The 26576-nt window shown below is 38.6% G+C and overlaps 1 protein-coding gene across 3 annotated transcripts in view; it reads left to right on the top strand.

Moving 5' to 3' along the window:
• The first annotated feature begins 1355 nt into the window (after positions 1-1355).
• Positions 1356-26576, top strand: part of NDNF (neuron derived neurotrophic factor) — a 38836-nt gene continuing 13615 nt past the window's right edge. Inside the window, exon 1 of one of the 3 annotated variants that reach the window (XM_002745439.6) lies at positions 1356-1899. The gene's annotated coding sequence lies outside the window, so the exon portion shown is untranslated. Of the gene's footprint in view, positions 1900-2415; positions 2714-26576 lie in introns of those variants that run through there. The other 2 variants (XM_008992762.5, XM_035293032.3) reach the window with 2 other exon arrangements.

Here is a 26576-nt window from a genome sequence, read left to right on the forward strand (position 1 = left end):
TTCCTTAAAGGCAGCACCATCACCTCTAAATCTCAGCATCTAAGATAGACAAACCTGGTACACAGCAGGGACTTCATAAGTTTTTGTTAATGAATGACCCAGCGATCTGCTGTAGATCACATCTCCTAAGTACAGGACTTTTCCCACCTCATTGTTTCATCTGCAAAAAAATATGCTCGCACAGTGATCTCAAATGTCCTTTTTAGAGTTTAAAAATTTTACAAAACTACTTTGTGACATATAAACGGTTTCATAAATCCATTTCCTGCAGTATTTTCATCTAGGAGCCATAAAACTTTAGGAGCTGCATTGGTCCACCCTCTGTGACCAGTTATTTAACAAAAAAGATCATAGTTTTTAATATGACCAGGGTAAGGCTGATTTTCATATTATCTACCTTAATTTCATAGTGGCAATAATAGATCTAGTGTTTTCAATACTGACACTATATCTTAATAAATAATATATATTATTAGAACTTATATAATGTAAAACTAGGTTTGCTGGAAACCAGGTTCTTAGTTGCAAAAATGAGATCACTAAATCATACAGCACTTTTTCTTTCTCCGTTTCCCTAAGCCCAGGCCAGGTTGCTAATTAGGTAACTTCTTATCATAATTACCTAGTCAGCCTTAATGGCTTCACACACACTGCTCGGTTTCACTGGTACTGTAGGGCCGCTTTTCAATTGTTAAAACAGCTGCTGAGTTTCAAACCGGAGGAAGCTCGGTCTGCGCCAAGGGGGAAGCGCTCCCCGAGTGAAGGCTGTGGTACGCAGGCGTTCGGGTGAAAAGTGGGACATGAATGCACAGTTTGCACACTCTGCTTTCCGCCTCCAACCACCAACCTTCTGGATTTAATAGGTCTCCCTCTCTGCCCCCAAATCAACCCCAGAGTTTCCCTCTATTGTGCACCCCAGTCTCCTTGACAGTGTGATGGTCCCGCGTGCGCGTCTCCTAGGTTTTGCAGCTCCGCCGGGGGGCTCGGTGGGCCTCCCTCATTCTCCCCGAGTGGCGGGGAGGTTAGGACAGCAGGGTGTCCCTCGCGTTGCCGCCTGCGAGGGTCCTGTTTGGGGAGCGCTGGGTCGCTGAGAAGGGTGGTGTGTGTGAGAGAAAGGTGGGGGAGGGCGACAAGGAGAAAAGGAGGGAGAGAGTGTGTGTGAGTGTATGAGTGTGTGTGTGTGTGTGAGCGCGTGAGCGCGCGCTGGCGCGCAGCGGGAGGGAGAGGAGGGACGGAGGGGGAAGCGGCGGGCAGCGGAGGGAGGGGGCGGGCGGGCAGCGGTGAGGCGGGAGGGGTAAGTGCAGGGAGGGGAAGAGACTCCGGGCTTCAGCAGTGACACTCGGGAGCGAACAAACACTCCCTGCTTCGAGCCGCGAGAGAGCAGAGCTAACTGAGTAGCGCGCCCGCCACCGCCGCTGCTGCCCGGTGCGCCCGGCTCTCTCCGCACCCCGCGCGGCGCTCCAGCCAGGCGCCTCGGCGGCTCCTAGCCGCCCGCGAAGCCCGCGCCAGCCCCGGGGGTCGCTGCGGCATCCTCCCGCCGCCCGGCCCCCGCACGCTCCCAGCAGTTTAAAGAGACCTCCCGCCGCTACCCGGCTGTGCCCCGGGATTCCCCAGCCTCGCGCCGCTCCCCGCTCCACTTCGGAGCAACTTCGGCGGCCGCGCGCAGCCCGCCCTCGCCCGCCTTTAAAGTTTGCTGTGCCGACCGCAAAGTTGGGACACTTCATCGGATTGAATTTTTCTCTTTTATCTGCCTCCGTCCCCGCCCTCCAGGCTCCTTGTTCCTGAATACTGGTGCTAAGCATCTTGGCAGGGTCTGGGGACGTGGACTATTTCGCACACCACACCTCGGGGAGGGATTTTTCCTCTTTCCCCTACGAAAAACAAACAGATCTTTTTAAGGTAAGTGGGGAGAGGAAAGCAAAGTCCCAGAGCCCCGACGCCTTAGCCCGCCACCCCGAAACCTAGCACAAGGAGCGTTCACACCCGAAGGGTCATCAGAGATGGGGGCTTGAGGCACGCGCCCCCAAATCGTAAGGGTCCAACAAGCTTCTCGAGGGCGCCGTATCCGTAGGAGCAGAGGACAAGAAGGGCAGGAGCAGGTTTCTCTCGTTTTTTGTTTTTGTTTTTTTCTTTTCTTTTCTTTTTTTTTTTTTTTTTTTTTTTTAAGCTGCTTTCTAAGCTAGGCGGCCTGGAGAGTCGAGAGAAGGTGGACAGATAGCGCACGGGCGGGGAAGACCTGAGAGGGGAGCTCAAGATACTGTGGGGTCCCGGGAGCCTTGGAGCCTTGGAGCCTTTATCCCGGACTTGGCCTGGACACTTACTTTGCCCGCCTGCCAAGAGGGCTGTTGCCTCCCTCTCCAGGTTCATGCCCTCCGCCCTCCGCTAGGGAAAGTCAGCGGGAGTGGGTTTTGCGGAGGGCGTCTGTGTGTGGGGCGAAAAGCTAGAGGTCCAGGCAGCGCGCCGGTTCCCGTAGGGCGTCTGGGAGCTGGGCAGCGGGGAGCTCGGCTGCCTCACCCGGCCGTCCCTCAACCGTTCTGGCTCCTCATTTGTCCTCTGCGTGGTAGGCGAGCATCGTTAGAGAAACTTCCTTGGTTGAGCGAGGTGGCCTGCGACTGGCTCACAGTTTCTTCCAGAGAGCAGAGCGGCCACCGAGGGGACGCCCCCTCCCGCTCCAGCCCGAAGATTCGGCTTCGTGCCTTCGTCCAGTCTGTGCGTGAGTTGGGGTTCGATCTCAGCCACTTTACGTTTTTTCTTGAACTGAGTAGCCGCGGCCCCTAAAACCCAGGAGTTCGAACCAGTGATACCAGGTCCCAGCTGTTTTTTTTTGGAGGCACTTTGCAAACTGCTGAATTGTGGGTGCGGTTTCGTTGCATTGTGCGCTCTCGGTTTCCCTTCCTTGCCGCACCCTATCCCAGGCCCAGGCGTGAGAGCTCCCCGCAGTTCCCCGGACCAGCCCCGCACCAGCTCCTCGGAGTTTGCCGCGGGCACCCTTGCGCTGGCGCTGAGCTGTCCCTCCAGCGAAGTCGCGGTTCCCCTCCCGGCCCCCTTCGGGGCGCTGTCCATTTCTTGCTGTTGGGTACGGATGGCTCCCTAAAACCAAGACCTTGAGCGGGAAATGAACCTGAGTATGTGTCTGGGGTTTTGTTGTTGTTATTCTTTTTACTTCTTTTTTTAAAAAAATTATTTATACAGATCTTTTAAGCAACTTTGTTGGGTTGATAAATTTGCTTTTCATCTGTCGGTCCCGCTAAATCACAAAGAAGAATTTATTTTTTCATTTAGTTGTTGCTATCCCCAAACACACTACCCTCTTTTTCCCCCCTTCACCCCTCCTCCTCCTGCCGCGCTTCCTGAACCCTTTTTCTTTTCTGACGGAGGGAATCTCCGCACCTCCTCCTCTCCTCCTCCCACCCGGTCCCGGAGCGCCTGTGAGAACCAGGGGAGTCATCAATGGAAATAAATAGGACCCCGCTCCATTCTCCGCCCCCTTCAAACAAGTAAAATCCTCCCTGAGCTCACAGAAGTACAGATAAAACATCCCTCCCGAGGGAGAGGTTGCTGAAGATTTGATGGGATTGAATTATTTTATTATCTTGAAAGAAGTGATAGATGGATCCGAGAGGGAATATTTGTATAAAGCAGAGTGTAGTGAGGGCGATCAGTATGATTATTCATTATTGATTGTTAAGAGTGATAATAAGGCCACAACCCTCGCCAAGATTGTGTTTATACTTGGGTTTGAGTTTATGTCAGTCTCTTACTACAGTGGTTTCAGAAAATGAAAACATCAAAACGATATTAATTCTTCAGTCATTCTGCATATGGGATTAATCAAATGTCAAAAAAGATACTGTCGTTTTACCAATGTTTTAATCTGTGAATGTTTAGAAGGTTGCACTCATAAAATGTCATTTGCCTCCATTTGTCTTCTTAAAGTTAAAAAAAAACTTGGCAACATAATTAATTATGGTCCCAATTCCCATTTTCAATCTAAACCTATATTCAGGATTATATTAAAATACCCCATCATTTATTCTTCAAAAATGACTCTTATGAGTTTAAATTCTTGGAGGGGAGAGAAGGACGACTGGAATTGAGGGGCCCAGGAGTTAGAGAAATTAGTACTATTTCAGATTCTCTTAAAATTCCTTTACTTCTTCCTTTAAAGAAAGAAATTACAATGTCCTTCTCTGCACAGTTCATCACTTCAGTGAATGCCCTTAATCTTTACCACACACTTGAAACATAACAGCTTGCAGCCTTGTCTGCATTATTGCTTTCATTTTTGTGTCAGGACATTTTATTCATTAAACCTGTATGTCAAAGACTTAGGCTCAGTGTGGCAGTAACACTCTGCTTTAATTAGTAACTATCATAAAAAAGAAGCTAGAACTCTGTAATAGGCCTAAATTGCTATGAATTATGTGTGGTATAAATTACGCATTTATTTCAGCAGAAATGAAACCATGAATATAAAACATCTTTTAATCCCTTGCAGATACAGCTTTTATCTCTCAAGATGTAAAAATATATATAATTTAAAAATATCCTTCTGAGGAAAAGAGAAGCCCCACCCTCAGTTTATTTGTCCTGGGACTGCTTAACATTCATGTAGTAAAGTATGAATGTTAAAAAGTGAAGACTCTTGTCACAACATTGCCAATACCAAGCCGAAGGAATGCTACCTTGGAAATAGCCACAGTGGGTCAGTTGTCAACTTAAAGTAGAGACTTTTCCAGTTGGCTGCATGAACCTTGTCTTTTCAGATTTTAGTTTCCTCACGTGGATTTATCGACCAGACTTTGTTGAGGAAGGGGAAATACGTATTTTAAAACTCCGACAAATTATTTACATGAAGAGAAGGGAGAAAGGTGGAAGTAAAGTGTATCTGCTATCTTCCTTTATTTATTTTATAGCAGTTCTCTTCAGCCTATCTACAGGTCAGAATTTTTATTTTAAAACTGATTGTGTTTTTCTTGTTGTTGTTAGGACATATCCTTTTGGTATGATGGGTGAGTAGATATTGAAATAGTGATTCTTGAATCAGCGGAGAGCATAGAAACAGAGTGTGAAGTCCACATCATATGCACTAATTAAAATTACTTTAATCTCCTTTCCTTAGTTTCTCCATGATAAGGTGGTTGATAGTGACCAAACAGTGCTCTCTCTCACACTTTTTTGTGCCCTGCCTTCTTGTCAGGTCTTGCTTTGGGGAACCATACACCTATAGCAGCAGCTGAACCTTGCCAGAGTCAGCTGCCATCAGCTAATCACTTGGAAGAAAGTGTGTCCCATATCATCTGTATTGGGTAAAAGGCAAGGATAAACTAATTCATTTGACCCTAAAATAATATCTTGAACCTCTAAATGTTTGTTTTAGAATGATTTTTCTAAAGAACATAACTTATTCTTCCCCTGTGGGCTCATAATCATTTATTAAAAGCCACAGCATAGTTGATAGTAAATAGTAAACCACATGAAATCTTTGCTTTGAAAGCTGATTTTAAAATCAAAGTCCTCCAATATTTAAATACTCTATTTAAAAATACTTTGCATTTTATTCCCTGAAGTTAGGATAAATTTTGCCATATCTTTCCACTGTATTGCAAATATAAAATTACATGACACTTAGTTTAAAGAAACTTACTTTAAAGTCCACAAATCTCAAGTTTATAAGAAAGGTATAGAAACTTCCAAGATTATACGTCATTACTCTTTCAATAAGTTCCATATCCTTTGGAAACTGATTTGTTTTAGTAAGTTAGTTAATAGGTCTTGGTTTTCACTTGTTAATTTTTTCTGTAGCAAATTCGAACACAACACAGTTAATATTTTATATATTTATCTGAAGTATTTATTTTTAGTCTCACTTATGAAAACTCAAATGAATATTTTCTTGAAAAAAGAAAATTACATGACACTTAGTCATGCTTCCATGGTAATTTCCTTCTAGAAAAAAAAGTAAATACTTTGCTGCTGCTGCTAAAAAATAATCACGTAGTGTGAGATGGAAAAACAAGAATGCAAATATTTTATTGTATCACATGGTGGTATGTTGACCATAAACTCAGTTATGTCTTTGTTGAGAATCATACCATTTCAGTGTAAGTCTGTGTTTTCTTGGCTGTGTGTATTTCACGTATTTCTTGCCTCTTCTGAGATGACATCTGGCATGTGCTGTTCCAGTGCCTAAGCCAGTGCCAAAAGCAGGTGCATCCTTGGCTGCTCCCTTCCTAAACACATAACCCAAAGACGCAACATCCACACCTTCCCCTTCCTTCTGGTCCTTTACTAAAAACTGCAAACCAACAAAGACAGGAGTTGTACTCTTTTGAAATATATGGAAAGCATGTAACATATAGCATTAATTCCCCCAATTTTTCTTAAAAAGGTGTTGCTTGTTTTGATTTTAAAAATTAAGGGTAAAGAATTTGATCAATGTGGTGTAAAAGCAAACTAGCAAAATGTTTCTGTAGATTTTTCACTTTGGGATAAAGAGTCTAATTTGGCCACAGGACAACTGCATATTGGGCCCTATTACAATGCCATTTTTTTTTCAAGGAACTCACTGAGTTTACTTTGTTTTAAACTTACTTTAAAGTCCACAAATCTCAAATTTATAAGAAAGGTATAGAAACTTCCAAGATTATACGTCATTACTCTTTCAATAAGTTCCATATCCTTTGGAAACTGATTTATTTTAGTAAGTTAGTTAATAGGTCTTGGTTTTCACTTGTTAATTTTTTCTATAGCAAATTCGAACACAACACAGTTAATATTTTATATATTTATCTGAAGTATTTATTTTTAGTCTCACTTATGAAAACTCAAATGAATATTTTCTTGAAAAAAGAATATGGCTAGAGGTAGCATGAACGTATAATTTATCAAATGTCTCTTTTAATTTTTCTTTTAAAATAATTTGCTGTCGGCCATGTGCGGTGGCTCACGCCTGTAATCCTAGCACTTTGTGAGGCCAAGGCGGATGGATCATGAGGTCAGGAGTTCAAGACTAGCCTGGCCAAGATGGTGGAACCCCATCTCTACTAAAAATACAAAAATTAGCCAGGCATGGTGGCATGTGCCTCTAATCTCAGCTACTCAGGAGGCTGAGGCAGGGAATTGCTTGAACCCGGGAGGCGGAGGTTGCAGTGAGCTGAGATCACGCCATTGCACTACAGCCTGGGTGACAGAGCAAGACTCTGTCTCAATAATAACAATAATAATAATAATTTGCTGTCTTTCTATATTTAAAAGAAAACCTTTTTAGGAATAAAGATAAGGTTATATAAAGTATGGAGAGTACTCAATAAAAATATCATTACGCATGACTTGAAGTCAACTTATTTGAATGGAACTCTTAGATACTGCCTCCACAGTGTGGAGACTTTTAAATATAAAAAACAAATTATAAAAGCTCACAACATGCGTGGACGTTTGCTTTCTAACTGGAATGATTTCAGCTAATATCACAAATAGTAGTGACCAGCTGAAGTAAATGGAGACTGTACAAGTTTCTGTCAGTGTTTCTTCTCTCTAAGAGGAAGTCAAGGCAAACACCCTCTTCTTCCAGCTGTGTGCTCTGAGAACACATACTCCACAGTCTAAAAGCATAGCCAAAAACATGGACTATATCCAAATATGTGTTTTATCAACAACTGAAAATCACCATATCTTGTCTTCTTAGGCAATGTCCTTATATACACAGATGTAGATAAAATAGGAGACTGAAATTAACATTTTCTAAAATAAGCAGTAAGATTTGAACTGATTAGACCTATAAAGTATGGTATCTTGTTCTTGAAATCACCATGACTGTTTTTAAAAATTATAATGTAGGAACTACAAACAAATTGGCATAAGCAAGACAGACAATGCCCTATCCTGATAGTTGGCAGACAAACTGCTGGCAGACAGTTGGGGGTAGTGTTGTGGTACTTACTTGAAAATACCGTGTTTAAGAGAGAAAAAGTAGAATAAAAGGGCCTGATGGATTTATTTAAGATTACTTTCTCCAGTTTAGCTGCTACCAGTGTATGGTGATTTCTGGAGTGTAGGTGGTTATAATTTATATTATGTCATAGTGAAAAGTAAAGCATAGTAATCCATATATACCTCAGAGATGGCTTTGATGACTCTTTTGAGTGCAAGTCTTAGGGATACTAAGCCTGTGGCATAACGCTATGCATTTTGTTCCAGTAATAAAATGCATTTCTGATAGAATTATCAGAGCTATAAAAAACCCACACAAACATAAAAGCACTTGATTCATTTGACATACCTTCTTTGAAAAATACATTTAAAAGCACGTGATAAATATATGCTTACCCATAATGATAGCGTGTGTGTGTGTATATATATATATATGATATAAGACTAAATATTATGTATATGTTGATCGCCCTCAATAAATGTTGTAATTTTTCATTAAATTCCAGCATTCACTAAAATTCACTGATATTATCAAAAGCTTCAAATTTAGATTGATTCATAAGTTGCTGGATCTTGTAATTGAAGAGAGAATTGCTGCCAAAAGTGGGGCAGAGATCAGAAACTGCAGTGCTAGCTAAGACACCTAGTAAACTGGGGGTAAACAGCAGTCATTAATCTCTGTGCCTCCTCGAGTCTCTGATACTGTCAGTTCTGTGGGTACTATGAAAATATGTTACTTTTTATGGAAAAAGAAAACTGCCTTTTAAATGAGAGATGAACATTTAACACTCTAATGATCACAATAGCAGAATTCATACTAGAACTGAAAGGTGGGTTACATGAGAGTGAGAGATGGCCTTAGAGGTACCAGAGAAGCCACCCTGCTCCCAAGGCCTCTCAGAGTATCAAAAGGTATCTGAAAAAATATAGTTTTTCAAAACTATTACAGTAATTTTATTTTTTCAGTTTCCCCTATAAATATGAAAATATCTCTGCAATGGGACATGGGTAAGCTGATATCAGCTAATATTTTACAAAGATATTGTAATAACTAGATGAAGTCAGATTGCTTAAGACAAAATTTTAGAGAAGGGTAATTTTATAATGCATATATGTATGTGTGTGTGTGTATTTCATTCTTTACAGATAAAAGTGACTATAAATACATCTTCTGGTATTTCCTTCTTATACCATAATGAGGCAATTTGTGCCCCACACTGAGGCAGAGGACACCCCCATTTAAAATCCTCTGCTTTACAAGGTTGACACTATTAGAAGCTGTCCAGGAATTAGAAAAGGACATTTGAAATTATATTTGCAAGGTTAGGCTCAGTGAATATTTGCATTAAAAACTTGTCTTTTAATTACAGTGAAGTAGAGGATACATGATCTGAAGTGGAGGTTGCCCATTGCCTCTAAAATCTTACTGAATAGATATTCAGCTTCTGATAGTGTCAACCTTGTAAAGCAGAGGTCTCTAAAAGGGGGTGCCCTCTTTGCCTTATTGAGGAGCACAGATTGCTTCATGCTGTAAGAAGCAAATACCAGAGATCTATTTATAGTCACTTTTATCTTTAAAGAATGAAATCAAGTTTTGTGAATTTTAGTTAATACTATATAAATCAACAAAATCACTCTTACTCGGGATATCAGATGGTCATGGAACAGCAAAGAATGGCAGAGGTGACAGAGTGTATGAAGCAAAAACAATGCAAGATGAAAACAATGATATTCTGCTAGGAGCAGTGGCACAATTATAGTCCCAGCTGCTGAGGAGGCTGAAGCTGGAGGACCACTTGAGCCCAGGAGTTTGAAGCTCTAGTATATAATGATCTCCCTTGTGCATAGCCACTGCAGTCCAGCCTGAGGAGCATACTGATACCCCTTTCTAAAAATAATAATAATAGTGACATTATAATCAACAATTTACAAAACACCTGAAATTAATCAAAAAAGATTTGAAATGTACAATTATATCCACTATAATTATCTATGATACTCATTCCAGTATAGAGTGCTTTTAAGTATTTTTTAATGTATTAAGTATGTGTGTATACAGACACAGACACACACACACACAAACCCACACACACACATTTTTTTTGAAATCACAATTCTAAGAGATTTGGAGACCTCAGTGCAGACAACACATTACTGAGTGAGAGGCATTGAAAGGAAGTGAACAAATAGCTGAAAAAGCTCTCAAACTAGTCACTATTTTCAATATGATTCTCAATTACTTGTAGATGTATTTGATAACTCCTCTGTTATGAATAAATAGATGCACCCCATTATGTTCTGGAACCTTCAGTAAGAGTTTAAAAAGTTCTATCCAGCTGGGCACAGGGTGGCTCATGCCTGTAATCCAAGCACTCTGGGAGGCTGAGTATGTAGACCACTTGAGGTCAGGAGTTCAAGACCAGCCTGGCCAACATGGCAAAACCCTGGCTCTACTAAAAATACAAAAATTAGCTGGGCGTTGGGATACACATATATAATCCTAGCTACTCAGGAGGCTGAGGCAGGAGAATTGCTCCAAACCAGAAGGCAGAGATTGCAGTGAGCCGAGATGGCACCACTGCTCCCCAGGCTGGGTGACAAAGTGAGATTCCATCTCAAAAAAAAAGTTCTAGTCAACATTTTTCATGTATAGTGTATTAAATTTTGAAGTTTTTCTTTAAAATTATATTATTTCTCAGTCATGTTTTTAGTTATTAACTAATGTTAAAATTGTTTTCATGCTTTGAATTTTACAGTGGAAGTGGAAATTATTCTATTTATTAATAATACTATTATATTTGTATAACCCTTAATTGTTTACAAGATACACCTACATCCATCACTTTCCTTAACCCTCACAGTAACCCTACTACTCCTGATAAATCTGACATTCAGTTTTAGTGAAGGACTTAACTACACTCACAGAAACTTTTTAAATGAAGTTGTAACTCTTTGGTTTTAGAAGCAAAATAGATGAAAATGTTTAAAACCTTAAGCTGAGATTAGTTGTCAATTTAATTTTTCTGGACAATTTGCTTAGAATTTTTTTACAATTTAAGTATTCAGAATACCACTTACTTAGCCTAAATCCACACAACCATAATTGTAGACTATGCACTCCCTGTTTTTGGTGATAGTTAACTTCTTAGGGAATTTTTAAAGGGGAAATTGATTAAACTTTTTCATTTATGAATGATTATTTCAGGTAAAGCAGAAAACTTACCTTTGAGAGTAAAAAACACTAGCTCTAAACGGCACAAAGGGCTAACAGTGATAAATAATCCCATATCTCTCCTTCCAGAAGGTTAAAGTCTGTTCTAATAGGGGAAATCATTGTAAGTCAAGTGGAACATCAATCTCTGAACATGACAGGTTCTGATATAAACCTCCCCTACTCCCCCAGACCCCCAACCACCATTGGCACAGAGTCTCCTCCAGTCATAAAAGGTAAATACATTATCAGTTTGCTTTAATAAGTCTACTTATAGCCTGAAATCATCTCTTGAAGGCAAATCTTCTCTTTTCAGCCCTTCTTTTATTAGTCCTACTAACCCAGTCATTCAAATCTGGATATTACAATGTTCTAAGATATAATATTTGTTGAGTTTGATTTCTCTCCTCTTTCTCTCTCTTGCTCTCTCTCTGTCTCTCCCTTTTACTGTCTTTGTGTGTATGTGTGTGTGTGTGCACATATGTGTAACAGACAAAGCCTTTCACATACCTTGGAGACAAGTTAGCCGAAAAAGGAAATAATAAAACATATTTTCTTCTGTAAATAGAGCCCAATAAGAAAATTTGGGATTAGAAAAATAACTTAGAAGTTTATTAGAGGTACATAACCCATGATATTAAAACATATTCCAATATGTATGGTCTCTGCAATTACTGAAAAATCAATAAGCTGCAGGATCCCTCATGAAATTAGTAGCAATTAGTAGTAATTTACCTATCAAGTTATTCCATTATAATGTTAATTGTGTGGCATTCTTGAGAGGCAAGAGTTGAAGTTAGATCAGTTCTAAGATTTTTTAAATTATTTTTACATTATTTTTTTAAAAATTGGATGAAATTGTATATTTCAGAGAAATAAGAGTGCTTATAGACATATATAAGAAAATATATTCCAAAATTTGAAAAGTTTAAAACCCTTTAAAATTTAATAAGAAAAATAAGTTCAGACAGTGGAAGTATTTGTTCAGATACTCATATTAACACTCCAGCCTCCAAACTCAGTCTATACTTTTTAAAAAATTTTCCACATTTAAAGTTCTTCCACACTTACAAAGCAATGACAACAACCAGGCAGTTTTGAGATCTCTTTTTCTCTTGGTAGACTCTATCTTGTGTAATGATCACTGAACGTTGTTGACCATGACACTCGCCAGCTGCAGCTTTTTCCTCTGTGCTTCCCTTAAAAAAAAAAAAATGAACAGGAGAAGAAAAACCACACCTAACTGTATATCTTACTTCCTTGGGGGGAAAAGGATTACATAATTGTGGGTCTGAATTCCCGTATTGTGTCAGTGCTTGCGGTTTGTCTTCTCTCTAATTGTTGTAGGTTTACATGCTTATATTATTTCATCACAATTTGCTATAAACTCTTTATTGAAAACAACCATGGGGTCTGTCTGTGTCGTTTGCCTTTTGAAAGTGTTATTTTCTTTAATCATCTCTTAATCCAGAAATAATAATGCAGAACATCCCAGGAACTCATCCTGATCCTCAGTGCTCTGATCTCAACACATGCATCTTAAATCCTTTGCTAGATCTAATGCCTAAAAAGCACGATTTGAACCAGTGTTGATCTGACTTTATTTATTAAACAATGTTGATGTCCTCAGATAAGATGTATGAAGGATAACAAAAAGTGTGCTAAGAGTATACTATTATTTTGTGATTATTTTTTTAAAATGCAACATCTTGGTCTTTACCCTGTGCTTCTAGTCAGTCTCTAATTGAATAGGGTCCTACTCTTTTACCTGATAGGTTAGGTAAATAAAGATGGAATAATCTGATGCTGAAACTCCTTTATATATCTCTGTTTTAAGAGCAAGTCAAGACATGTTTTTGCTGCCAAATAAAATGTTGCATCCAGTTTGAGAAACTGGCTTACACTATTTGAAGATAAATAGAAACTTTTTAAATTTAACAGAACATTCATATCAATTATTTCATTTAATCTCATAACAATACTGGGAATAATTGTCTCCATTTTGTAGATGAAGTAATTGAGATTGAAGGGGATTAAGAGACTCACTCAAAGTACCAAAGCCGATCATGGTTTAATCAGCACTTCTTAACTCAGATCTTTGACTCAGATCTTACTCTAAGTTGAGTGTTCTTTTTCTATTTTGTTTTGGCAGCCTTTAAATTCGTGCATTTTTTTATTTATTCATGCATTTAGTCATTTATTCAAGTGTTTCAGAACTTGAATAAATGACTAAATGCATGAATAAATAAGTAATAGAAATTACATAATAGTTGTGGCCAGGGGCGGGGGCGGGGGCAGTAAAGAACAGAACAAGCAATACATTCAGATGTTTGGGAAAAAACTCAATCCTGAATTGACCAGAAAGTCAGACATGGGAAGAGTTCACCTGAGACATTGAGCTATGAGCTAGGAAAGAAGAGACAGAGAGAGAAAGAAAAGGAAATGATATTAACTATTCTTTCTCCATTGCTAGATTGTGGATGTGAGGGCAATCTGGCTGCGACATCTGTCACCACTTTGATCACCAGGGTTGATTTGGGTGATCTGGCTGGTTAGGTGGTTGTCCCCTTCCTCCCTCCCTGCTCCATGTGTGTCCCTCCTGAAGCTGTGCACTGTGTCAGAGGACGACCATCCCCAATGGTGGAGGACCAGTCTTTGGTCAAGAGTATACAAGTAGCTACGCTCCCCTGCTAGAACCTCCAAACAAGCCCTCAAATTACTAGATTGTCAGTAACCATTGTCTTTGGAGCATATTTTCTAATCTTTCCAGAGGTGTTTTTGTTTTGGGGGGCCTTGGATTTTATAAGAGGGCTGGTGGAATAAATACATCTAATAAATAAAGACGGTAACTTTTAAGTTACTTTCTTTTACAAAAACAAGTTAACTGCATACTCCTGTTCCCTTCCCTTTTTTTCTGGAAATAATATTTCCAGGGTAAGGAAAGGGTTTAACCCTTTTAACTCTTTACAGTCCCTGGTACATCTACTCATTCATCTATTTGTGGATTATGTTAGCTTTATTATAGTTTTTTAAAATTACTATTTTGGGTATGTCTTGTGCTTTGGCACTAGAGGTCACCACAAAGTATTTATTATCCTTTAATAATAAACACTTAGGATTTAGTGCTGACCCATCAAAGCACTGCTGGGGACCTTGAGGGTGAGGATGAAAGAAAGTTTGAAGCTTCCAGACCATCAAATACTTGGGTAAATGTGGGATTAGGCCCACAGAATGAAGCATCACTTTTTTACTCTATGCAATTCATTATTCTATAGTAGTAATAAATGATTTTTTCTTAATCTTATTTTATTAATTAGTGGAGTTTTTGCAAACTCTATTAAGTGTATGAACAAACTAAAAACTTCGGTGTAATTTTGAATCTTGTCACCATCTCCTAAGTAGTCCACTAATCCGTTACTGGGCTTTATGATGAACACAAACTACTTGAGGGAATAAACTTTTTTTTGTAAGGTAAAAAAGGTAGGCTGGGCACGGTGGCTCATACCTGTAATCCCAGCATTTTGGAAGACTAAGGCACAAGGATCGCTTGAGGCCAGGAGTTCCAAACCAGCCTGGGCAACCAATCAAAACCCCATCTCTACAAAAACTAAAAAACTTAGCCAGACATGGTGACATGTGCCTGTAGTTGCAGCTACTTAGGTGGCTGAGGTGGGAGGATTGCTTGAGCTTGGGAAGTCAAGGCTGCAGTGAGCCATAATTGCACCACTACATTCCATCCTGAGTGACAGAGCAAGACTCTGCCTCAAAAATAAAAATAGAAAAAGAAAGAAAGAAGATAGAGAAAAGAGAAAACTGAAATAGTATGGATATAATAATGGTTCTTAAAGAAAAAGGATATGAGCAATGCCTATTTCGTTTATACCTCTCCTAAACAGAGGTTTAAAATATTAAAACTTGGTAGTAAATGAAAATTAAAAATCAGAGTGTTCTAACAATCAAAATTCTAGAGATGAAAATCCTAGTGCTGCTACGACCAGATGACAGGTCTTCATATTTCTGGAGTTTCAAAATAAAAATACATGAGAGTCACGAGATTGGAAGAGACAGACCCACCCATCACCTAACTATCCAAGTGCAATCCATGAACTGTCAGTATCAACATCTCCTGGGAACCCCTTAGAAAGGACCACTCTCAGGGACTTATCCCAGACCTGTTGAACCAGGATCTGTCTGCATTTTAATGGGAAAACAGTGGTTTGTGTGCACATAAAGGTTTGAGAAGCACTTGTCTATGCCATTGCTGTGCTCAGATCAGAATATATCCTAACCAAACCAAAATTTACGTGTTTTCAGAGGAAAGAGGCCTTCCTGAGTAATATGCTATTTTTGTTCTTTATCAGGACATTTTTGTGTTCTTAAAGACAGAAAAAATGCATCCTTACACAGGTTCCTGGATCATCCAGCACATGCCATCACTCTGTGGCAGCCATGCCAATGGATGTCCATGATGTCCCCCTCAACAGATTAAAGATATACTTCCAGACTCTTTAGGTTTTACACAGTCACCTATTGTATATAAGTTTAGCACCCATTAAATTGTCAAAAGCATTCATATCTTATTTGCTATTTAGCCTATATTCTCTCTTGAAACAAATTCCACACATCAGCAACAATAGTCAACTTGAATATTAGTTTTTGTTTATTCATCATACATCCAAAACATGTCATGAGTATCTGCTTGATGTTGGGCTCTGTGGTCAGTACTATATCTTGTAGATAAAACATGGATTCCTTTTCTACCCTTAGGAAACTCCAGAATGTGTGCAAACAATTTAAGATGGTCTTCAGTAGAAATATGAGCATACAAAAGTGCACAACCAAATTTCTCTTGTCACTGTTGAGGACTGAGTCTTAAAGAATAAGTAGAAGTTTGCCACCCAGAGAGGCAATAAAGGCATCCTAGCAAAAGTAGTGGCCTGTGCCCAAGGTAGAGGCACTTTCTGGGAATATGAAGGAGAGGAGGAGGAACTTATAGGAAATGAGTGTGGCAGAGTGCAGGGCTTGAGAGCGAAAGACCTCATGGGCCATAGACTTCATCCTCTGGATAATGGGAAGCCATCTGACTTTTTTTTTTGAAAAGTGAAACAGATTTTTGTTTGTAAAGGTGCCATTGTCAGTACTGTAGAAAATGAATGAGAGATACTGGAAATGGGTATGAGAGCAGTTAGATTGTGTCCCATCTAACTGCTCTCATACCCATTTCCAGTATCTCTCATTCATTTTCTACAGTACTGACAATGGATAATTTGAGGCATTGGCAATTTGGATAGAAAAGAGAGCAAATTTGAGAGAATATGCAGCAAGTAGATTGGCAGGATTTGATGGTTAATAGGACATGGGGATGGAAAGTCAGATAGCATGGAGGTCTCTAGTTTCATAACTGGAAAGATGGTGCTGCTGCCCTGGCATGTCCTGATGTTCATGCGGCATCTTTGTTTACACTTCAGCAGCCTTGTCAGGAACTGCTGTTACATTTCAGTCAACAAACATGGATACCAAGGCTCAGGGCAGTTGCATCATCTACCCTCAGTGGTATGGAGGCATTCTGGCAGAGGGAGGAATGGAGCTCATATTCAAATTTAAGCCTGACTCTCTCGAGTCGTGCTTGCAGAGGCGTCCACTGTTGAGGGTTAGGTGCCTGGGCTTCAGAAGGAGAATGAATCTGAAGCTAAGAATTAGCTTTGAGGGTTTGGTAAACAGCCACCCCTTACTTCTTTGCACAGTACAGAAATTTTAGGAATTTTTCTGATGGGAGATATTTCAGATTGCTTTGCTGTCTGCTCTTAGCTTCTTGAAAACAGTATAATTCAGCAAATATTTATCCAATGCCTACTTTGCACAATAAAACTAAAAACAGCTACATAGGGGATATAAAAATGAGCAAGAAGTCATTTTTGTTCATAAACTTGTGTTTATATAAGCCCCATGAAGAACTTTTTTATAAGTACAAGAAAAATATAAAAATAATTATAATTCAAGTGAGATGAGAAAGTAACATAAAAAACAAAGTCTTTGGTTTCACCAGAGGACTGTAATTCCATCTTATTGGTCTCTGAGGTTCCCAGGGGACGTGCCGTAGGCACTTCATAAACACTGGTTGACTTATTGACAGTGTACAGGGAGAGCTCAGATAACAAACCATCTAAATAAACACCACACGGTCACAATCCTATTAAGAATCTCCCCAGAGATTTTATAGCACTCTGTTTTAGATATCTCATTCCAGCAAGTCAGGAAGCATCCTCCCTCTGTAGTAACACTTCCTACCTTTCAAATTGCTTCCTTCAGTGGAACAGCTTTGTCATATATGCCTTTATGTTGCTGAGCTCCAAGCTCCTTCCCCCTAAAACCATGGGTACTGGCTGGGTGAGCTGGAGAGTCTCTAATCCGTCTTATCTGATAATGGACGTCAGAGCATCTGGTTTCATCCCTGGGTTTAACACTGGCCAGTTATTCCTCACCTGACATGATTGCTGAGACTTAGTGAGTGAGTGCCTGTCTTCCGGTCCTCACAGCTTGGCAGCATGTCCCTCTTTGTGGCTGATGGTTGCAGTTAACTCAGGTGAGGCAGATTCCCAGGTACAAAGCCTGGGACACCAGTGTTTGTCCTTCTGCTGGCTCTTCCTCAGTGTTCTCATCTGTTAAATGTCCCTTCTGGTTCCAAAGTCCCATGACTCTGTATGGCTTACTCTTTATGCAAGGCCTTGCTGAAATGTTCCTTCCTCAGAGAGGGCTTCTTGACCACTTAAGCCTGCAAGGGCCCTTTATTCCCCAACCTTCACCTCTCTATATGTCCCCTCTAGCCCCTTAGCCTGTATCGTTTTTGTTAGAGTGCTCAGTGCCCTCTGGGATCATTCTACTAGTTACTTTGTTCTTTACTTGTTTTTCATCCCTCTTATCCACTGAGTATAAGCTCTACACACTCAAGATCTTCACACATCTTGTTCACTACCTCATTCCCAGCAGGTCAGGCAGTGCCTAGCACAGAGTAAAGTGGACTCACTCAGTGAACTCTATATTCCCACCATGCTTGCTCTTTTCTGTTGTCACTGCCTTGTTGGTGGGTATAACTTCTTATTACATCACTAGGAAGCTGGGTTATAAAAGATTTCTTTGATGGAAACTTTAGGGCGGATGCAGCCCATGTGTTTCATGGACATCGCCAGCAGAATCACCAAGGCAGTTTTTAAAGCCAGGTTTGTCATAGAAACATCTTTGAACTTGAATCATTTTAAGTATCTTGTCTTATTAATATGGTAAGTAGAACTAGAAAAACATTTTGAATGTTTAAGATCCTTTGAGAAGATAGTGCGTATGGCCTGAGATAAATGGAAAATATGCAAAAATTCAAGGTCGTGCCTAAATGAAATGATTGATAGTTTTTTAGAATCTTTTTTTTTTTATGTTTTAGTCTTTCAGTTTTATCCTTGCTGTTACTAGCAAGCAAACCAGTAACTGTCTCAGTTCGGAAGAAACAGTGATGGTTCAATTTGATCCATCAGTATTTAGTGAGCATTTAACATGTGTATTGCAAAATGTATAAAAAGATCGATCTTTCCCTTTTGGAGTATTATATGTCAAAGCTTGGTGTCTATCCTGAAGACACTGCCCATCATTTCCTTCCTCTCTGCAGCCTGGTTTTCTCGACTGTCTCAGTGATTCCCTCCAATTCTGGATTATTCCATTGCCTTTAGAATTCCTCCAGCGGTGGTGCTGCTACCCAAATAAGTGCTTAGTAGCATAAGTTATATGGCATTTGTCAGGTCTCAGTTTGTAGGAAGGTGCATAGGTTTTATTTAGCCTATCTGTTTGGACATAGCTTATAAGCAGGTCTGGTCACATATACCAAATAGTAATATTTTCTTGTCAAATTTTCTTACCTTCTCTATCTGTCTTTCTTAATTCTATTTCCTGCTCATTTACCATAAGTAACCATTTTCCTGGATGGACTTTGGACTTTTCTCCTCCAGGTACTTTTAACAAATTGGTTGGCCTCAAATAATATGCATCCCTTCACTTAAAATTTAAGTTCATAGAAGCAACTTCTGGGGAGTGGTGCATGTGCGTGTATGCCATCCACGTATCTGGCAGATCCCATTTCCCACCATGGTAATTGAAATCAGTATTTTTAAGTTTTTTAATCACACATCCTACTACTTTCAACCACAGCCTTTTCTCATTTATGTTTCTCACCATATTAGAGAATCCTTCCTCTTTTCTCCTCTATTCCAATTCCTTCTCAAATATAATAACTAGTTTTTAAAACTGCATCTAAGATAGACAACTACTCAGATTATTTGGTGCCAACTGAAAATTCTATGTGAGTAATTTGTTTTTCTCATTTCTTCCACCTTCGCATTACTTTATGTTTGTCATTTTATCATATGCTTGATCTATAATCAATGTGTTATTTTTGATTTCTCTTTTTCCCTCACTTCCTTCCTCCAGCTTACCTGCACATTCTGGCAATCCAACCCGCAAAACATATCCTCAATTTTTCCATTATTCCTCATCTCTACAAAGTTGAAACAATCACCATCTCTACCATTGACAACTGCAGTAGCCTTCATCTGATATTTTTGCTTTCACAAAGATGAAGTAGTTTTCTGCTTTAAAAAGTACCCCTTCTCTGAAATCCATTTTGTACACAATAAACAGAGTTATCCTTAAAAAAAGCTTAGATCACTTCATGGCCTTTCTTTGCTTAAGGAGTTTTCCACTCATGCCTGTAATCCCAGCACTCTGGGAGACCAAGACAGAAGGATCACCTGAGCCCAGGAGTTTGTGGCCAGCCTGGGCAACATGACAGGATCCCTTCTATATACAAATAAAAAAAGTAGCTGAGTAAGGTGGCACACACCTGTAGTCCCAGCTACTCAGAAGGCTGAGGCAGGAGGATCGCTTGAGCTCAGGAGGTAGCAGTTGCAATGAGCCATGACTGCAACACTACACTCCAGCCTTGGGAACAGAGCAAGACCCTGTCTCAAAAAGTTGGTGGTGGGGGCTTTCCAACACACTTAGAAGAGAATCCAAACTCCTTAGTACGGGTGCAAATCTCTATGTGATCCGCTTGTATTCCATTTTTCCCTCACTCACTCTGTTCCACCCTTTTGTCCTTTCCTTTTGCCAACACCTCAAGCTTGATGCCATATCAGTGCCTTTGCACCAGCTATTTCTCTGCCCAGAATGCTTTTTCTCCTGACACTTATTTGCTGCATTGCCTTCTTCTTGTCATTCAGATCACAACATAAATGTCCTCTCCTTTAAGAAAACTTCTCTAAATACTCAATCTAAAATGGCCATAACTACACTCTTTTACAAGCCTATTTTAATTTTTAGCATAGCTAGCAGCAATAGTGTTTTCTTGTTTGTGTATCTGTTTATATGTTGCCTGTCACTCCCGCTAGAACACTCATTTCCTGTGGTCACCCCTGTCCCTAGGAGAGTATCTGGCATGTAGCAAAAAAACTTCTGTAGATACTGAATTAAAAAATAATGAATTAGTAGAAATGCTGACGTTGGACTCTCTTGGCTGGGCAGGTACATTTTCCCCCATAAATAGATGATAAGTTGCTAAGATGCATTTTTTGAGACTTTGCATTACCCAGTTGAGTTTGGAGTATGAAATCAATATTTGGCAAACTCTTCTTCTCTTCATTTTTGCTCTTTTGGACATATTTAGGTTTTGGTATCCTAAGAAATCCATGGAGTATCTTACTGAAGAGTTCACTTCTTGCATAAAATGGCTATAAAAATCAAACTGTTAGGGTGCTACGCATTGCAAGGACTCAGTATTTTTTTGTTGACTGTGTCAATTCATGCCTCTCACCTTCCAGGCTGATATGTGCTGTTGCTAAATGTTACTGGCACATTACCATGCTCCATCTTAGCTAAATTTCAGTAGAGAATGAAGTGTGCAGTTTGTAAACTGCTTTGGGGAATGTTGATCAGGAAGTTATTTTCATTTTGTTGTAGATCAACAGGAAATAAGGCTTAGTTGCCAAACAAAAGCAAGAAAAGCAACCAAGCATATTATTCCTTCCTTTGGGGCTTTCATTATTCCAAGAATCATTAGCATCTCCTCAGCTAGTGGAAGTTATCCCAGCTATCTCAGTTTCACATATAGAGGACATTTTGGTAGAAAGAACGTATTATTTTGTTCCAGTTTTTATTTGCATTTTCTTATAGGCTGCTCTTAAACTTCGTCATATCTTCTAATAACCCATCTGATACCTTTTAAGAGTTCTACTCCTGTCTTTATTAAAATGAGTCTAGCTTCCTGAATTACAGACCACTCCTATCTATGGGACACTTATTTTGGCCATTTCTGTTGTTCATTATTCTTCTCATTGGCATTAATATTGATAGGAACACAAGATTACTTACTTTAAAATCATCCTCTTTGAGGTAAGTCTTATTCTGTAGGCTTGGCCATCTTTTAAATTAGAATGCCCTAATGTTATCCCTGTTATGAACTCTACATCATGAGGCTCAGAGGGAGTGCATGACAGAATGGAAACTTTATTTGAATCCTTGGCATGTTTTAATTTCACATTGCTTTTTTATATTAACTTAATTTCCTTCCAGAAGGAAAGTTGGCAGTCATTTAGAGAAGTGCTAAGTAAGGGAAGTTGAAATCATTGCAGTTGAAATGCATGTGAAAGTCCCTAATCCATAGATTATTGACATAATGAACTCTAAACCCCTTAATAATCATGCCACTGTGTACTGACAGCCTGCATTTAAAGAGCTTTAGTGCATGAGTTCTGTACATAATAGCTCTACTTTGTTGGGCTAGGTAGAAGTTGGCATGTTATTGCAGAGTGAGAGCTCACCTAGCATGTGCCAGAGACCTCTCCTCAGGGCAGACCAGGGACCCTTTACTTCCATCTGCTTTATTTTTCCCTTTTCAAACATGGAAATGCCAGCCCATAATATGCTCTATTTCCTTCATATTTTTAACAAATTCAAATTTTAAGAACAACTAACTTCAGACATTTTCATTGTTTGCAAAAGAAAACAAAATAACTTTTGGGAATTCAACATTTTATTACTGCATTTTTGCCTTGAGGGAGTCTGTACATACACGCTGGCACATGGTGGACATTCAGTATTAAAGTGCGCAGTCCCCTTTGCTTGCTGCCCAACAAGTCATGGCAAACACGAAGCTCTTCCCCCAATATAAACACGAAGCTATATATTTTTTTCTTACACCTAGACCAAATGCTTCAGATTTATTATCATATGTGACATTGATGACTCAAACAAATAAAAATGCCCTTGAGTTTAAAAATAGAAATTTCAAAGACTAAATATTTGCACATAGAATGGAAAATAACAGAAATCTTTGTGCTAGACCATTCCTTGAAATTATTCTTGCTAAATTATAATCCTGCACTTTCCACTCTCTGTAATTAAACATTAGATTTCATTTATTCTAGATACATTTGCTTCAAGTAAATCAGAATGCCCATCTTTTTTTTGTTATTGTAAATTTATTTCAACTTTGTGATCTGCACATGAGCAGGCACATTAGATAATTTTTAAGTGAATCTCAGTGATACTATATATTTTTTCAAATTTTATACTTTGTGTTATGTTTATACCATGAATCTGATCTTAAGTTTTATAATATGTGAAGTATATAGGAGCTTGATGACATTTTTTACGACTACATATATACATTTCTGCAAGGAACTTGGTTGTTGGTGATAGAGGGATAGAGGAATTTGCTTTGATCATGTTATCACAGGTAGGTAGAGCTGTTGGCAGCTGCTCTGAGGAAGCTATGATGCTGAGAAAGGTCATGGTGCCTTAATTTATATCACACCTTCTATTTTGAGAGCTTTGGACAATTGCATACAAGCCCAAAAGAACTTTGTATTTACCAGATTTGCAATTCTTTGCATTTGTGAGATAATATAACCAAATAGTAGTCTATAAATATTCAAGACAAGGTTTCTAGTGGTTGAAATAAGAGTCTGCTCTTAAGAGCCTTGACTGTTATATGTGGTAAAACCATTTAGTGGATTTTTACTTAATAAACAATTAGCCAGATTTATTTCTAATCACTGTTCATAGAATTTCAAATAATAAATGTTATGTTAACTAAGTGAACCAGTGGTTTGACCAAGATTGGTAAGTTGACTAGTTGATCTTGTGTAATTGCAGATAAATTTTGCAAAATGACATCAGTGAAACTGCTATAGACATTCTGGGCAAGCTCAATTTTTTTAAGGTATTTTGTGCTTTTTTGATGATAGACGTAATTCTGGATATTTAATTGAAACAATGGTGAATTATCCAAATTCCCTTTAAATTTTTACTTTGCTTACGATTGACCATTTTATAATTCATAAGCATTTCCACAGGCTTGTGGGAAAAGGGTATGGCAGGTCAGTTGGGCCATTTATTTTATCTAAAAGTTCCATAGAATATTAAGTTCAAATTAATGTAAAGAAAGTTTTAGAATTGTTTGTACGTGTTCAGTTATCCAACATTTACTCCACTCCTTACTCCTTGCAGAACAATAAAAATGCTTTAAATCTATTCACTGACATTTTCTTTAAAACTGGAGGAGATGAAAGGGAGAAGCAAGTTCCCATCACTATAGTCTTAAAACATTAGAAGGAATCCCTTCTCCATATCTCTTGGGTTGTATAGTATTTGCCTGCTCACCAGAAAGGGGGCAGCTGATGTTCCATTTTTATATTTAAAAGTTTCCTCTTTGGGGACTACTATTCATTTGCCTTAACTACAATGTCAACTGGTTGAACTCATAATGTTTCTATATTTTTGACCTAAAAATATATGTATGTATATATTCATACACCATATAAACTATTTACTTTGAATTATCCAAACCCATCTCTACCTTTCTAAGAATAGACAATATGGTTAATCTTGGGACAGTTTTATTTTTCCTTTTAACTTGTGGGATATTGGATTCCAAAGAAAAAAACTGTCTCATATTACCAATAATCTATTTTCCAAAGATTGAGGTCTATCAATAATTAGGTCATTTTTATTTTCTCACCTCAGTTTTAGCAGGATCTGAGGGCTTGTGCCAAATATGAAGAAGGCCTTTGACAACATGAAAATAGCAGAATTATAGATTGGCATCTCTCTTTTATTCATTACAAGTTTTCAGTTGAAACAAAGTCAATTTTCTCAGTAATAGAGTAACACCACCAAGTTCTCCTGGGTTGTGAATAACTGCAACCAAGCTGATCTGCCTAGCAAAATAAAAATATTTGGAATTATCCTAGCAACTTTCAACTTATATTTGAACTAAAGCGGCAACTGCAGAAAGATAGCAAGATTTGTTGCTGTGCAAACACATTTCCTACATCATCCACCAGATGGCCATGAAAAAAGAAAGAGTGCTTAAAGTGAAACTCTGATTAATGTTATTTAATATAAAGTTTAAATCTAGATAAGCTCTGGATACCTAGAAGTAACAAAAAAGAAATGAGAGGAAAAGTTATGCCATTAGAGGGCACTTTGTAATCTTAGAAAAAATGTCTGTTCTTATAAATCAATTTAAGGCTTATGCTTAAGAAGAATGAATATTCATTTGTTTATCTTAAATGAGTAATTCTTAAACTGTATGTATGACAGAGAACATTTTATTGGTGGGGAAAACATATAAAATCTTAAAAACCACCATTTAAATAATATCTGTGTAAACCTTCAATTTTTGATCAGTAAATGTAAGTTGTAAAAATAACACAATGTATCTGCACTTTTTTTATTAGCTATATTCAGTGCTTCTTTTAAATACATTTTAACTTCTGCCTATAATCTGATCAGATTGAACAAGCCATCAATGGTCCCTAATATTTAAATTTTCCCCCAATAGTAGTTGCATGTTACTAGAATAATATTTTGAGACTTAGAATCCGACAGAGTATAAATTCCTGTGTTTGGGGGCCATACTAATTTTTAAAACTTTTTTGAAAAGCATGTTTCACCCATATTTGGCATAGCAATTAAAATGGTTAAAACATTTTCAGAAACAAAAAAATGTGATTGTGACCTGATAGAATTTTAGTTTGGGAAATATGATGTTTTTGATAAAGCAAAAGATAAAGTTGAGTCTATTACCTATTCGTGATAGTCCAAATAAAAGTATCTATCTGAGCTAGTAAAGTAGGTAAATCAGTAAAATCGTTTATAAATTGAAGCTTAATGTCAAAAACTGTTGGAAGATTTGAGATTTTAGCCCACTTGCAATCTAATAAATTAGTCTGTCATGGTTTCATGGATGATAGAAGAAGGCACAATACTCCTGGATCAAAGACAAAGGACTTGATTACTCAGAACAATGCAGTAGGCATAGTATTATTTTTTTCTACTGGCTGCCTGACTACTGTTTCCCACAGGATAATGCAAAGAGGGCCAGAGGCCACCAGCCCATGCTTTGGGTTTTATTACAAGAGAGGAGAGAATCCCTGAATTTAGGTACCTAAAATCTTTTATAATGGGTGGTAGTCATGCCTGCTCTTTGGTCCAGAGGCTTTATCTTCCAAGGTTGTTCTCTATACAAATATCCTTGAAAAGGTAATGTAGAGCAAAAGCAATCAGTACTTCTGCTCCCAAGACATGCAAAAACAAACAGACCCATGGAGAATTGCCTCCCAACACTTACTCTGCATAATCCTATAACTTGAAATTGTTTACTAATATTAATTTGCTAAGTAGCTGACTTGGAGAATATATAATAATCAGATTTACCATATTTTAAGCTACCTATAATAAATAGTTGATATTTTTTATGTCAGATAGTATTTACTGTGTGGCCTTACTTAGCTACGTCTCAATTTGATCATTTTTAAAATGAGAAAAAAGAATAGTGCCTACTTCATAATGTTGTTGCAAGCATCAGATGAAATAATATATTTAAAGAACTTAGAAGAATGCCTGGCATATGGCATGTATACAACAAAATTTATTAATACTGTTTTTATTTCGGAAATCTCAGGATTCTTTTTTTTCTTTCTTTCTTTTTTTGAGATGGAGTCTTTCTCTGTCACCAGGCTGGAGTGCAGTGGTGTGACCTCGGCTCACTACAGCCTTGGCAGCCTGGAGTTCAAGAGATTCTCCCGCCTCAGCCTCCTGAGTAGCTGGGATTATAGGAACCCTCCACTATGCCCAGCTAATTTTTGTATTTTTAGTAGAGAGAGGGTTTCACCATGTTGGCCCGGCTGGTCTTGAACTCCTGACTTGACCTCAGGTGATTCCTGCCTTAGTTTCCTGAAGGGAGGGGATTACAGGCATGAGCCACCATGTATACATGCCACATACCAGGCATTCTTCTAAGTTCTTTAAATATATTATTTCATCTAATGCTAGCAACAACATTATGAAGTAGGCACTATTCTTTTTTTCTCATTTTTTGTAATTAGCCAAT

Source organism: Callithrix jacchus, chromosome 3 (genome assembly GCF_049354715.1).
Source record: "Callithrix jacchus isolate 240 chromosome 3, calJac240_pri, whole genome shotgun sequence".
Classification (NCBI taxonomy): Eukaryota; Metazoa; Chordata; class Mammalia; order Primates; family Cebidae; genus Callithrix; species Callithrix jacchus.